The sequence below is a fragment of the Euprymna scolopes genome, chromosome 20 (assembly GCF_053919585.1).
Source record: "Euprymna scolopes isolate OS-2025 chromosome 20, ASM5391958v1, whole genome shotgun sequence".
NCBI lineage: Eukaryota > Metazoa > Mollusca > Cephalopoda > Sepiida > Sepiolidae > Euprymna > Euprymna scolopes.
Genome location: NC_136501.1, coordinates 73,308,726 through 73,326,225, shown reverse-complemented (window position 1 = coordinate 73,326,225; position 17,500 = coordinate 73,308,726). Strand labels below are relative to the sequence as shown.

Genomic DNA, 17,500 nt, shown 5'->3' with positions numbered 1-17,500 from the left:
GGAAGTAATACATACTCTTAATATTAGCAAGTACCAGGTTCCTGCAGGCCGTCCCACTAAGGACTATATCAATAAAGAAAATAGCCGACCCCATAATCAACTCCATCCCAATGGTTAGAATGCTCAAAACAATCCAAACTGACCAAGAGTCAAACATTACGTAGCGACTCTTCAGGAAGGTAACTGAACAGTTGCGAGTCAGATATGTCACATCAAGTGCCTATCAACCTAAATCGCAGGGCGGTCGAGACCGATTCCACGCGACGCTGAAGAGTATGCATGGCGTCTGATGGATTTCCTGTCATATACGTTATAATCCAGTCTGAATTAATGGCGATACTGACGGCTGCCCCGTTGAGTTAGAGCAATGTTTTATCGCTTCATATCTTGTGTTGCCTAAGCGCCGTTCGTCACAATATATATATATATATATATATATATATATATATATATATATATATATATATGTTGTTTACCGAAAGCTTTTAGATGAGACAATCCATTGCTATAAGAATCGTTTTAGCTAAATATATCAAGCTCTCTTCAGGCAATAGCCATCTGTATTATAACCGGAAGTGGAAAGATATATATACATCACGAGTTTATTCAACGAATGGTGAGGATATTATTAACATTAAAATTAAATTATATTAAACTTAAAATCTAATTTCAATTAATAATTATTATGTGAAGTGCCTTTAATATGAAAGCCAAAATTTCTTTAAAATTTAAAAGAAATTTATTCTAAATTAAGAAAATATTTCAAATAATAAACTTAAAAGTTATATCAATATCGATTATAACGATCGATTAAAATGAAACTTCCATGTAATTATATCGAAATGCTTTTCCAAATTTAAACTCTTTCAAGGTTTTTTTTGGGGGGGTACTTCTCAAGCCCAAGGGATTTTCCTAGTATATTAACCTCTATAGTAGTGTATATTTCCCTATGGTTAAAACTGAAATAGATTGTAGATTACATTTATGAAGTACAATCTTTTTTAAATTTATATAATACAATAATTTAAAATCTATAACATAATAATGTAAAAATACAATCAGAATCTAATTGTATAAACGAAAATCAAGTATAGCATTTAAAATTAACTGAGAAGTAATTTTTTTATGCATAAAGATTTCGGTTTTGTCCTTCTCGCTGGCCCAGTTTATAAGGAGCGCTTTCCTTCTATGTATATAATTTTCAAAGATTCACTCCTCATATTTAAACATCTTATTTCCGGTATAAATTACGCGTAGGATGTGGTACTTTTCTGCATTACAGAGTGAGCACATATAAATCACAGAGAATATTACGCAGAATATACTAGGAAACACGTAAACAGAATATCAGCACGTTATAGATGTTTTGACTTTACAAGTCAAATTTATTATTAATGAAAAATACATATATAATTTAATATAAAATAGTATCTTTTAACCGCTGAAAAAGTTCCATTTCTTAGAACCGGGAAAGCATTCAAATACCTACCTAAAATGTATCCATAACACAGTTTCAAGGCATCTACCTTCACTATATATATATATATATATATATATATATATATATATATATATATATATATATATATATATATATGAGAGAGAGAAATATCTATATCACGTAATGTGTGATCATTGGTTTGATATTGGTTTGGATGTGTCATCTGCACGATTCGGAACGCATTTGGGATGACCCTAAGTTCGCACTAATTCTACTGCAACCAAATAATTATCAATAACCCTAAGTATACAGCAGAAAATTACAACACTATGAAATCCTCTTATATGCAAAATAATCTTTGACAAACAAGTTCGTAATAAATTAAGTAAGATCTGTAAGTTCTTGGGTTGATTGGGTTTGGATTTTAATGCCTCAGTATAAAATATTAATCTACGATATAAGGGAGGATGAATATACAATTTATTATTTCGCATTGGATTTTACTTCTAATATATATATATATATATATATATATATATATATATATATATATACTTCATTTACTCACATAAAATTAATATACGAAAGTATAAATTTATGCGTAAACTTAAAGTATTTACTTCAAAAGTGATCAATATGTAGGTAGAGCTAGATAGTAAGTTATAAAATATACATCGCGATAATATATATACTGAATATCCCGCGTTTCATTAACTCTAGTACTCTTCAGGCTTATGTGCATAAGTATTTTCCAAACGAAAAGCTGCATGTGCGATATGTACACACAGTACACAAACGTATATATCGTGCAAATTAAAAATCATGGTGCAAACAAAAGACTTCATAGCGATAATTATTAAAAGAGATCTAATTCCTTACATATTTCGATTCCGCACGCACACATATATACACACATATACACACGCACATGCACGCTTGTAAACATATATACTTATACGTTTAATTACGTTATTTTTAAAATTAGTTCTTTACACAGGGATTAGGTTCAGATAGTAATAAATACCGACGAAGCGCTATATGCTTAGGTTTTGATTCTCGCTCATAACATCCAAGCTATATTGTAGAAATCGGCAATATATATATATATATATATATATATATATATATATATATATATATATAGTGCAATATGAAATTAAATAAAGCATCTACATAAATCAAGTATATTTAAGCGTATTTTCTTATCAAAAAACATCAATTGGCAGTTAACTTAGTCGGTACTCATTAAAGCATTTTGCGTGTTGTGTATGAAAATCTCTCAAAAGAAGAAAAGAATGCAAAGTCACCGCATGTTTTTTTTCAGCTGAGAGGAAAGGCATTTATTCCGGTCATTGCAACATCAAGCCACCTGACTCGTATATCATAAACCAGTAGCAATATATGTGTATTTCTGACAATTCCTTTAGTGTAAATTAAAACTTTTTTGTTTGCATCTATAGCCAGTTGTTATTTTATAATCCGTTTCACTGTGAACGGTCGTTCAAAAATCTTGTTAAAAACTATATATATATATATATATATATATATATATATATATATATATATATATGTATATATCATATTATATTATATTTTAAACTCAAAAAATATAATTTTTGTAAGCAAACGTTGCTTTTTCATGGAATTAACTTTTGCTTAGATAAATGCCGTATAATTAAATCTATACTTATTTTGACAAAGTCGTAATACGTAAAATATAACAGAAATAGTAACATTCTTGATATGTTAAACATGTGCATAACTTCTATATACTTGTCCCGGACTATTATTGGTCTCGCATTTTATTTGGCATAACAGACTTTAAGTTTTTTTCCCCTTAAGAATTACATAGGATTTTAATCTGCCTTTTTCTAGCTTCAAATAGCAGGTTTGTCTCTAAACGCGTAGATTTCATGGACTCATCTTACGATTCTCGTCTTATAGTCTATCGTTTAGACAACTTCGTTGCTTAGCCAACCAAGGGCTTGTGAAGGCGGCATGGTTTTAGCTAATACCCTGGCTCACTGTAAATCGAACAAGCAGATAATCCGCTTTATCAAATCCCATCCATCAGTTTTAATCGGCTTCCTTACGGCAATCGAATCGACGGTTTCACGCGACAAGACGGAGCAATGCCATTCTAATCAGTTCTTACAACGTGGCGATGGGGTTAAAGCTGGGGCGTCATTCGCCGAACGGATATTTTCTCGGCCTGCGGAATTATCAGTTTATTGTGTGTTTACACTTTGAGATGTATATGCTCGAATACGCACAAAGCTATTAGCAAATTGATAACTTATATTCTATTCAATGTATACAATGCAGTGTTTACAAATGTTTTGCCGTAAAGGTGGACCTACCAAAATCTGCATAGAAAATCGAAACTTCTGATGACTGATTGAGAGATGATGGCCTATTAAGTAAGTACCGGACTAATAATATAAGTAGTAGTAGGGGGTAAAATGATTAAAATAGAGAGGTAATATTATAGAGTGCGGACGAAGAAGAGATATAAGGAAAGTGAAAGAAGGTACAGATTTTAGATGTAGATCATATATTTTCGCATCAAAAAATAGCGCTATAATTATTTGAAAAATTGCAAATGTGTCTTGACTTTTACTAATTTTCTTTTCTTTTGGTAACATGCAAAAATATTATTACACTATTTGGTCTAATAGATATCCTTCTCTACTCATTCATTATACAGTTAATTATCCATTTACATCACTCTACCAACTCACGTGATGCTCTTTTCATTTATATTAGTTCCCCTATCTCTCATTCGCTAATGTATATGCAAACATATTAGCAGGACCAAGAACGAGAAAGATGACGAAATAATATTTACGGCACCATTTTACAAAAAAGTAAACATGTTCGGAAAAATTAATTAGATTAAATACTTGTCATACGTAGTCATAAAATTGAATATTATTTATAACATTAGTAAAGCAACATTTCACGGGGACTGTAATGTTCTGTTAATAAGAAATCAATATTCATAATCTATTTAACATCGTCGATATCTTTAGACATATATGACATTATTGATTGATTTGAAAGTTCAGACCTTCACAAGGATTGCCCGTGTTTCTTTCATACCTATTTCTTCGATTCTAGATTATATTTTTACTGTTATTCTTTTGAAACTAATTCTGAAACAAAGTTTTATCAATTGAATCGAAAATCTATAATGCTGAATAATGGAGCTTTACCCTAGTGTATCTAAGTTTCTTAAAATGAATGTAAAAACACGTTGAACTTTTAAAGGAAAGAAACACTAATAATTTTAAATGAATAAATAAAACTCTTAACATGTACACATATACAATCGCAGCTTATTGCGTCGCCCTGTTGAGATTATATACCCTTTATACTATCGTACTCTTTTTCTAATAACGAACATGCTTCAGTAGAATTCATCATATATATATATATATATATATATATATAGTGAGATAATGAAATGGTAATCGTACGAAATAGAGAAATAAAAAAAGAAAATAACAAGTTATGCGTTCATCAACGTTTCGTATTTTATTTCGAGACTTCCTCTGTGTAAATAAAATAACAGAAGACCAGTACAAATATTTGAAAATACATTTTTGATGTAATTAAATGCATGACCCTATTCAATTGAGGAAACGGAAAAATCTTTGGAAAAAAAAAAACATCCGGGGCATAGCATTGTCGAAGTAAGTTTTTTCATAACGTCATATTTCCGTTAATATATTTAAAAAACATATAATGCAATTCTTATTTCTTATGGAACAAGTATTTCCGTTATAATGCAAATATCGATGTGTAACTGAAATGAAATGATAGTATTTTTGTTATGCAACTTATTGACTGATTATATGTATTAATTATTAAAGGACGCGTTTTATATAGTGTGAGAAAGTAAACCTGTGTCTTAAATTAAATGTTAATAGAAGTTGGCTTATTAATGGCGACACGTTGTTTGATTGAGCTTGCATTTGCGATAAGCACTGAGTCAGGAAGTTTTCATCGCGGTTTATTTGAGATGAATTGATCTTTTTTCATTGTTTGAAATCAAAATATGACTATGATGCAATGAATGGCAGGATAATGCATTCAGAGAATTACTATTTCTTATATCTCTTTTAGGTTTTTTAAAAAAATTTTTCTCTAATCTGCATTGGGTTTCCCCAACGTATATATGATAGCAATTTTGGCAAGGAACAGTGTATAAGGCATATAATGGAGTGAGGTTCTGTCACGAATTCTTTGTTACTTATGACCTCACTCAGATTGTTCACGAACCAACTCGTGTAACCAACATTTACGGTCAGTATGCACGTCTCACTGGTGATCGATCATATTCATCTCAGTACAGACTAACAAGTCTCCTGTGCGTCATGTTGCTGGAATCTGTATTAAATAGAAAGTAGTCAAACATCTCTGAAAAAACCTTCTTAGTTACATGCAGTATGGTTTATATTTTGCTAGATCTACAGCAGACGTGCGAACGGTTATACCTGATAGGACTAACGACTCTTTCCACGAAGGATTTCTTTCTAGGGCAATTGCTCTTGACATCCCAAAGGCATTTGAAATGTATAAAGATCTACTTTACAAGATCTCCATCTACGTATATCTGGATATATCTTCTCAATTATTAACTTATTTCTCTCTGATAGGTTCATAAGAATAGTGGTTGATGAGCATAAATTAGAAGGTCACAGTAATTATGCTGGAGACTTTCAGAGGTCCATCGTAAGCCCAACTTTCTTCGTAATCTACAGGGTAGTGCATAAGTTCGCTTTCAAAATTTCGGACCCATATTGTATGATAAATAATAAATATATGATAAAATTAATATCACTTAATATCACTTAATTTACATGATAATGTAATATATGATAATGTAATATACGATTTCTCATTTTTCAAAAATAGAGTATACTTCATTTTAACAATGTCGGTTGAATTGAAGAGAAGATTCATACTAGAACAGCATGAGAACCGCGTGCGTCCACCAGAAATATGAAAGTTAGAAAAAAACCTTAATAGCAGCAGAATGTTTATAAGAACGATTGATTCTTACCTGGAATTTCGTCGATAAATGATAAACAATAATCAAGTCGTCCCTACACCTCAAGAACACTTAAACCCATAAAAAATGTTAAGGAAAAAATCAGCCGAAATCCAAGAAGATTCATGAGACAAATAGAAAAGGAAGCACACACCTCATCAAGGACTATGCGAAGAATATGTCCAAGTGACCTACTGAGTTCATCCTAAACGATCGAAAAGCAGGAACTCCTCTCTAACCAGAAATTGCAATTATACTCATCAAAGTTCGACTTTAAACCGTATCTAAGAGTACACGCTAAATAGCATCATCTTCAGAAATTAAAATGTATTTTTTATTCAACCGTCAAAATGATACAGTCCTTGCGAGCAGTCGTGAAACAACACCTGATAAAGCAGAAAAGGTTTTCTGAGCGCAGAAACCAGAATTAGTAATGATCTGGACATACATTTCTGAGAGTGGAAAATCTGCACATGTTTTTCACCCTCAAGAGATCAAGATTAACAAAGAATCATCATCACAACATTCTTGAAGGTGCACTGACCCCATTGTGTAATTCTGTGGACGGTTATCAAGTTTCGACTGTCCAAAAGGAATTTGCGACAATCCACCTTGCTTATCTAACACAACAGTAGTGGAAAGGAACCTGTCTGTTCTGAATCACCAAAGAAGAATGCCCGCTCCTATCACTTGATCTTAATGCCCATGATTTTTCTTTGTGGTCAATCCTGGAGAGTGAAGCCCTCTCTCCTCATCGTACAGAAAAGTGAAGCTTTAAAGATAGAAGTAAACAAATGATGAGAGAAAACACCCTTGGATATTGTACATGCTGCTTTAGATAATCCCTTCAAAAGACTTAGTAGTATAGTGAAAGCTTAAGTGAAACAATTTGAAAAACACCGATGCCATATTGTTCCTGAAATATTTGCTAATACTTTTCTATAGTTAGGGTTTGTAATATATTATTTTGTTGAAATAATCTGAGTTTTACTTTGTAACAGTATTTATGCCCCACCCAGTACATCAATGATTTTTAAATCACAACCTAAGTTCATTTGTAGACATTTATACTGACGACATTAACATCTATGGCAACACATGAAAGACTGTAAATGAACAAGTTTTCTCTGATTCTGTCTCCTCTAATCGTGGACACGTGCTTCACTGGGGAAAGAGGTAGCTGGTTACTTTGAATGCATCTAAATCCTAGCCTCTATCTTTACATCCTTAACGTTCTGATTCACATCTGAGATCAATTGAAATGAACGATTCTCGTCTTGGCGAAGCTACATGTTTCTCCAAGCTTCTGGGCTTGACCCTTACCACTGATCTGAAATGGAACACGTACACTAAATCTGTTGCTAAGGCCGCTGGAAAAATGGTGAGTTCCTTCTATCGATCAGGTATATATCTTACTGTTGATGCCATTCTCTTCCTATTTTAAAGCAAGGTAGTCCAACGATTTAGTACTGTTGCCAGATCTTGGCAGTAGCTGCTATAAAAACCTTATCCCCTTTAAAAACTTCGAAATAGACTTCGTAACCTAGCGGGGATGTCTTTTTTCTCTTCCCTGCAACTTCTTCCCCACAGAAGAAACGTTTCAAGCCTATACCTGCTTTATCCTTATTTTCATGGCAAACCAAACTTCCATGAAAACACTCGTCTATCATTATCAATAATATCACCCATGTTTTTTGTGCCTAAACCTAAACGTATACTCAATGAACAAAGCTTTGTTTGGACTATGCGTTTGAAAATCTCTTCCGTTTGCCTCCTTTCCAGCTGACTACAATTCAGTCCTCTTCCAGTCCAACGCAAACAAATCTTGTTGCACCATCCTTTAAGTAATCCAATGTATCAAGTTTCTACAACTAACGGTTATTACGGTATTATCCAATAAACTATTGTACACTCATGAGCCCTTATCCGTGAGTGGCCTCCTGGCCTCCTGGCTTGGATACGTGGTGACTCGTACGTAAAAAAATATGCTTGCATTGAAAACTGGTTTGTTTTGGAAATGTTTTGTTGTTGTTAAATTTTGATGTATAATTCGTTGTGTCGTTTGTATGATTGGAGATCGTTCTTTGTTTAGTATGTTGCTAATTATTGTATCATTTATGTGTGTAGGTAAATAGGCAGAATTTGTCAGAAAGTTAAATTTGCTTTTCAAATGTGGAAAACAGCCTCTTAACAATCTCAATTCACAACGCCTATAGGAGAAAGGTTGCCACGTTATTAAAGTAAGGGAGGTTAGAGGTGGAGATTGTTAAAGCAGCGGTGTAAATGCCATCCAACAAACGTCATTTATGCATTCATAGCATGCGATACCTCTTCCGCGGTTTTTAGAAAAAAACATCGGCTCTGCACAAAAGTTTGAATGGAGACTCTGTTTTACATAGTTGTGCAAAGATGTTCACACACAAGAAAACCATAGCTAAAATTGAAAATGCTGAGTGTAAAGCTGTGGGGGAATTGTTCGAGGGCAAACATGGGGACAACATGTCAGCAATGTGGTATTCTCGGCTGCCAAAAATGTGATTCAGTCAAATGTTTCGTTACACCTGAACTACTGCCATCGATCCCCTCTTCAACGAAGTGTCCTGCCCCTTGGGCTTAACCCAAGGTCATGTTTTGATAGGAAAATGTTAATTGGGATGAGAACTGTGGAACAGTATACTCATTCTAGTTATGATAGGTACTTTAGCTGCGTAAGAAACGCTTCTAAAAATAAGTCAATGTGACTTTTCTGGTTGTTGTAGCACACCTCTGGACACTTTCAAAAGAGATGGACCCAGCTGTTTACGAGTATGGAAATCATGCCAAGAAGGTCATTGTGACAATATGGGTGAGGGCACAGTGACTGATATTAAAGATAATGATTATTGAACTGGCACGTTTATTCAGTGATCTGATGTGTCTTAAAATGCACCGCGTATTCTATAATCTTAAAAAAATGTACATGCGATACCGTCATTGATGACTCATAACCTCACTTAGCTTATTAATTAGTAAAAATTTTAGATGAAAATTTTTATAGCAAAATATATAGTACAAAAATGCAAACTCTTCTGTAAGACACATCTTGGAAATATGGAAACACTGGTTATTTCTCGTGCCATAGCTGTCATCGTTTTGTGACGTCAGAGTTAGGTCATTTGTGGTGATCAAATCTTTGAAAACTTCTAATATCTTGTTCCCCACATAAATCATAAAACGATTTCTTTGAATTTGTTCAGGGTAAACCCTATTTTGCTTGCCCTATTGGAAGAGGTAATATTTAAAGTAGGGATTGTATTCTGTTGATGCATCAATAGGTTTGGAAAAAAAAGATTGGCATAGCTATATCAAACGGTGTTAAAACTGTAGTATTGGAATGTTGTAACTATTGTGGAGACTTAATGTGAGTGATAGTATATAATATACACACGTACGCATACATACATATATGTATTACATAATGCATATATGCATGTGTATATGCCCTTAAAATTTACTTTATGTCTCACATGTTGAGTTTGGAAAAATTAAAAATATTTAATTTTTTCAGTATATTTCACTGTGATCTCTTTCAAAATGTAAATTTCCTGTGGACTCTGGGTCTTCCAATCTAAAAGTACATGACTTCATATTGTATCAACGTTGTGCTGTTTTCATAGGAAACTTAACTTGAAGAACGTGGATAATTCCTCGAATATGTCGTTGTTGATTCGTCATCCCTAAGAAATCTTTGGACTCTGTGTTTTAAACATATTTAGTTAGCGTTTTTTTTTGTAGGGAACGGTATTCTCAAGCCAGATTTCCCTAACAAACCCCTGTAATGAACGAGCTTAGCTACTCGAGATCTGTGTCTAGTAGATACACAATTCTTTACAGAAAGCATTAAAAGTCTCTTTAATCTTACTCACACACATACCCACCATATATATTTATATATATATATCTATATATATCTATATATATCTATATATATATATATATATATATATATATATATATATATATATCTATATATATCCGATAGACGCGATCTGGCATGTCTTTTTCTGTTCTACAAGTATTTTAATTGTAAATGCTTTGACGTATTACAAACATTCGTATCCTCTCGATGTAAATATTCCCGACAAACCCGACAAGCAACTAAATCCCACCCCTACACAGTAGAGATCGGCAGGTGTAAGAAAACCTTCTACTCGAATAGTTTCTTGCCCAGCCTATGTTTACAAGTATAATTACATGCAGAAGTTCAAGTATAAACTGAACAGACACCTTGCTACCCAACTCCCTTCATAATACATCTGCAATTTATGTCCCAGACAGTAGCTAACCCCTTACTTCAAATTTGCACTGAGCCTTGTTTTGAGTGACAATTAAACCATATACACACATGCACACAAACATATACACACACACACATATATATATATATACATATATATATATATATATCGAAAGAAACCAGGTTTTCTTGAATACACTCTTGTTTTCTTTTTGAAAAGGGGTGATGTTTCTCTCGAAATTAATCAAAGTTCCATACCACCAAGGGACTTTATATACACCGGACCTACCTACTAACTTGGTAGCAAATTAATTATGTAATGAGAGGGGGATGATAAATGAATAAATAGCCAGACATTTCTCTACTCGAAGATATCTGTCTATTCGTTTGTGTTTCATTTCTTTCCTCTTGTGATTCCGGTCTTTTCCGCATTGCTCTTGGTTTTTCAACATCCATATATATATATATATATATATATATATATATATATATATATATATATATATATATATATATATATATATATATATACATATATATATATATGTATGTATGTGAGAAAAATTGTATATCTCCAAAAAAATTATACCAGATTAATCAAGTATTGCAGGATGTGAAATGAGTGATATAAATATGAAGCCTTCCTCAAAATTGCCAGTGCATTTTCCGATAATTCGTATTATCTTTTCAGATACAATCACTGAAGACGAACTCCTTGTAAAATGAGTCAATTTTATCTCTGTGTTTGTCAATTTAAATGGAACTGATATTTTTTAAACATAGATATCACGCGCACACACTCATATATATATATATATATATATATATATATATATATATATATATATATATATAAAAAAGAGAGAGAATGAGATGCAGAGAGAGCGATATAGAGATACGGCGTTATTTTGTCATATGAACATGTAACTTGTCATTGTATTTATTGGTATCAAATGAAAAGGTCATGAAGTCACGTGGTCATGATTGTTAATCACAGTTACAATTGAAATACTTTCTAATTATATTCTCAAATGGTTCAATATGGAAGCACACTTTAAACGAACGCACCCACCCATCGTTGTTCTAATTGTATCGTTTATCAGATTACGCTAGAACGAAAGCCAAGGGCACATGCGGAATGTTCCAAATTTCTCTCACATCATCACACATAGTGAATAGTAGCACAAGGAATTAGTGTGGTTATATTTAATTTAAATAAAATAAAATGGAAATATAAAACGAGAAGACAAGTACGCATAAACAAACATAGACTCTCCTCTTTATATAATAACGTTATATTTTCGATGACGAAATTATTTCTCACTAAAACATGTAAACAGGGTGTGTTAATCAACGAAGAGATAAGTGAACGTATGTTATTGTATGCATATATACACGCACCTTTATAACTGTAGAGGAGAATCTAACAAATAACTATTTAATTCTATCTAGTCAAACACCGAAATATAAAAAAAAAATTCAATAACGAATCGACTAAATATTATATCCGATCAAATAAATAGTTCAATCTTAAAAAAAAAACCCGTTGTACTGTATAACATAGAAGGGCAATATCCCTGAGCCTTGTTAATGGTTATTGAAAACGCCAAACGAATTGTGAAGTGCAATATCTTAAATTAAAATGGTATTATGTTTATATGATTCAATACACGTTCATTGCTCGTGCTTCCTGCGGTTGAGAGAGGGAACACATTATTTTTGATTTACTATAGACATGTATACAAGAACTCTCTGAAAAATCTTGAAATAAAAACATAGCCGATTTTCTTTTTGTATGAAAATACAGTATTTAAAAGAAAATAAATTGTTAGAAAAATTGTAAATAAAACTGTTTAAAGAATAAAACAACAAAGTAAGTGGGGAACCAATGATAATTCAGAAAAGAAAAAATGAAAAAAAAAAGAGTTTAAAAATGTAGGATAAGTTAAAAAAGGAAATAGATTGGCAAACTGATGTGGTTTTGCAAATAATTATCTTTATTTTAGTACACGTTTTTTGAGAAAATATATTGTTTTCAAATATAAACATCGATAATAATATATAAATATCGATAATAATCGTAAACATTTTTGTGCTTCTTAGTTATCGCAGAGAGATCCCCAAATCGAAATATTAATTTTCAAGTGAAACCCCACGTATTTACTGAATAGCAATCTCGCAGGAATTAAAGTATCCAACATTTACACAAAAACGATGAGGTAGAAATAAATTATTAAAGAAAATAATGTTCGAAGAAATTAGACATTTTTGCAATCTCCCCTGTGGCATGTGCCACGTGACAAAACAAGCATAGGAAAAATCATGGAATATTAAACTCACTGTGACTTGATAATTAGACAGATACCATTGCTTATTGTAAAAATTAACAAAAATGTAAATACTTATCATGGTTTTTAATATTTAATATCAATTTTCGGCTATCGATTTTCGCTACAATAATAGGGGCGTGTCCTTCTTATCGGCCAGCATGTGCAATGAACAACCCGTCTCTTGGTAGTAATTATTTTTTGTCAACAGAACTGTTTTTTTTTTATAAGACAAAATGTATGCTTTTTAGGAAAACCATAAACGGTAGGTGAAGGTACAGAACAGCTTTCTAAAAGAAAAAAAAATCAAATTATTTAATCAACGGATATTAAAAAAATAAACAAAAATATAGTCGTTATCTCCCAAGGAATAATTACAAATATATTCAATCGCTCGTTTTCTATATATAAAAATATTATATATATATATACACACACATATATATATATATATATATATATATATATATATACATATATATATATAAATGTAAAGTTGGTTCGTTCTAAACGAATAAAACCATGTTTATACGTTTCCAATTTATTTGAAATTTTCAGACAACCCATTTTTAGAGTCGAGGTATGTTTTTAAGTTATTAAAATAAATTTACCTCGCGATTTATAAAAATATATTAAATAAAATAAAAATATTTTCTTAAATGCGAACCTGTGGTCAAATTTTATTTTCGGTAGAATGCACGTGGAAATTATTTCATTACGATTTTGCATAACAACAGTTTCACTGCTACATCGCTAAAGTATAATAGGCATCTCTTATTTTTACATTTTTATTTCATTTGTTTATCCAAAATTTACATTTTCATTTGTTTATTTCATCCATCAAAAAATAAGTTTTATTAGTTTGTTTCTGTTTTATGGTATCTCGCATTCCAAAAGTCCATTTTTTTCGATCGATTTCATTTGCTTTCTTCGTCACGTGATCTTTCCGTTTATTTTTTAATTATTTTTTTAATTTTTAATTCCTTGGTAAGTTTCTTTTTGTTCCAATTTGCTGTTTTCTTTCTTCCATTTTTTTTAAATTTAAATTTCAAGTGTGTAGATTAACCCCCCCCCCCAAATAGTATCCATTTGCTTCGATTGCTTCGACCGATTTAAATTGCTGTACTTCTTTTTATTTAACCACTTTCCGGCAATTTGTACTAATTCATTTCTTTTTATTTATGTTATTAAAATAAATTTACCTCGCGATTTATAAAAATATATTAAATAAAATAAAAATATTTTTCTTAAATGCGAACCTGTGGTCAAATTTTATTTCCGGTAGAATGCACGTGGAAATGATTTCATTACGATTTTGCATGACAACAGTTTCACTGCTACATCGCTACAGTATAATAGGCATCTCTTATTTTTACATTTTTTATTTCATTTGTTTATCCAACATTTACATTTTAATTTTTTATTTCATCCATCAAAAAATAAGTTTTATTTGTTTGTTTCTGGTATATGGCATCTCACATTCCAAAAGTCCATTTTTTTGATCGATTTCATTTGCTTTCTTCGTCATGTGTTCTTTCCGTTTATTTTTTATTTATTTAATTTTTTAATTCCTTGGTAAGTTTCTTTTTTTCCAATTTGCTGTTTTTTATCTTCCATTTTTTTTATTTAAATTTCAAGTGTTTAGATTAAATCCAAAAAAAATAGTATCCATTTGCTTCGATTGCTTCGACTGATTTCATTTGCTGTATTTTTTTATATATATATAACTTCATATTTAACCACTTTCCGGCAATTTGTGCGAATTCATTTTTTTCTTATTTAATTTAAAAGTGTTTTGGTTACCGACTTTTTGCCCCCTCTGCCATTTATATTCCCCCCCTGTCATTTTATTCTCTCCCCCCTGCCATTTTTAGTCTTTCCACGTCAATGATGAACTGAATGCACACTGTGGAATTTCAACCAGTATAAGACGGTCCATTGTCTCCGAACTGCAAGACATGCTCCATAATAAAACCAATTTAGTTCTTTTATTCAAAACTGCAATTGAAATGATGCCATCAGATACACACAAGATTGTTATTCATGCTGACAAAACGCCTACTGGAGAACACGTGCGAAGATTCAATGCTCCAACTATAGATGAAGTGGCAATTGTTATAGTTGGAGATCAATTTCAACCAAGAGATATTGTTCTTCATAGGAGGAATGGTCAATTGACAAACATTGCTGAAACTCATCGATGCTATGATGCCCTGCAATATCCAATCATTTTTGGGGATGGTGCTGATGGATATCATTTCCATATTAACATGATAACTCCAGTTAGTGGTGAAGAAACAAATAAGAAATGCAGCGCAATGAACTATTACTCGTACCGATTAATGATTCGAGAGAACGAAAACAATCACATTTTGAAATGCCGTCAATTATTCAACCAATACATTGTAGACATGTATGCAAAAATTGAAACTGAACGTTTGCTATTCATCCGTTTGAATCAGTCAAAACTTCGTTCTGAAGAATATGTTCATTTGCGTGATGCAGTTGTTAATGATGGTAATACAACCAACGTTGGAAGACTAACAATGTTGCCATCTTCGTATTTGGGCAGTCCACGTCATATGCATGAGTACACTCAAGACGCATTTGCATATGTTCGTCAGTATGGCCGTCCTGACCTATTCATTACATTTACATGCAACGCAGCTTGGAATCAAATACAGCAACTCTTACTTCCGGGACAATCATCGGTAGATAGGCATGATATTACAGCGCGTGTTTTCAGACAAAAGCTTAAATCACTAATAAATTTCATTGTAAAACATAAAGTATTTGGATCTGTGTGTTGCTGGATGTATTCAGTGGAATGGCAAAAGAGAGGATTACCACACTTCCACATACTAATCTGGCTCTACAACAAACTCAATCCAAACGAAATCGACAATCTAATATCTGCTGAAATACCTGATGCTGACATTGATAAAGATTTGCATGAAGTTGTCATAAAAAATATGATACATGGACCTTGCGGGATATTTAATCCAAATTCACCATGCATGATAGAGGGTAAATGCTCTAAGCGATATCCCCGAGCATTATTAACCAACACAGTTATAGGAAATGATGGATATCCTTTATACAAAAGAAGGTCAGTAGAAGATGGCGGTAAATTAGCAACCATACAAATGCGAAATAGAAATATACAAGTTGATAACCGATGGCTTGTTCCATATTCACCTTTGCTATCAAAAACCCATAAATCGCACATCAATGTGGAATACTGTAACTCTGTAAAGTCCATCAAATACATTTGTAAGTATGTGAATAAAGGCAGCGATATGGCAGTTTTTGCCTTGAAAATACAGAGCAATAATCTGAATGCAAGCCCACATATTGATGAAATCGCACAGTATCAAGCTGGAAGATACATAAGCAGCAATGAAGCTGTATGGCGAATTCTTTCATTTCCAATACATGAACGAAGTCCGGCTATTGTTCACTTATCAGTACATTTAGAAAATGGACAGCGCGTTTACTTTACAGCTTCAAATGTGCAACAGATAGCTTTGAATCCACCTGCTACAACATTAACGGCTTTCTTCATGTTATGTCAAACTGACACGTTTGCAAAAACACTCCTATATTCGGAAGTGCCTCAGTATTACACATGGAATAAGAGTAGAAAATCATTTGAACGGCGCAAAAGAGGAGAGCAAATCGAATGGCAACATGAAATATTCAAAGAAAAAACAATAGGCAGACTGTATACTATCCATCCCAAACAAGATGAATGCTTCTTTCTTCGCATGTTGTTGATAAATCTGCCTGGTCCAACATCATTCCAGCAACTAAAAATTGGCAATGGCATTACACATGCTACTTTTCGCAGTGCATGCCAAGCTCTGAATTTATTGGAAAATGACGGACATTGGGGTGAATGCATTAATGAGGTGTGTAACACATCGCATCCTAATAAAATTCGTGCATTGTCTGCAACTATCTTGACCAACTGCTCCCCTTCATCTCCTGTTGAGTTATGGGAGAAATATAAATCACACATGGCCGCAGACATTTTTCATCAAATAAGCAATGAAAGTACAAATACCTGTCTGGATTTTACATCAGAAATCTATAATGAGACATTGATAAGAATTGAAAATTTGTGTTTAGAAATTGCAAACAAATTACTCAAACAATTGGGAATGATCTTACCGACTCGATCGGCTGCTGCTTTCTTTGATGTAGAATTGCGTAGGGAAGAAAATTACAACACAAACGTAATTTTGTTGTATGTGCAAGCAAATATTAACAAGCTAACACCTGAGCAAACAGACGTTTACAACAAAATAATGCAGACTGTAAATAATGGAGTGGGAGATATATTTTTCTTAGATGCGCGAGGAGGAACTGGTAAAACGTTCTTAATTAAATTTATTTTG

General features: G+C 32.4%; 1 protein-coding gene across 1 annotated transcript in view; it reads right to left on the bottom strand.

Moving 5' to 3' along the window:
- LOC145241463 (glutamate receptor ionotropic, NMDA 2B-like) overlaps window positions 1–17,500 on the bottom strand; it is an 849,005-nt gene that overhangs the window by 771,314 nt on the left and 60,191 nt on the right. The gene's annotated exons all lie outside the window — the stretch shown is intronic.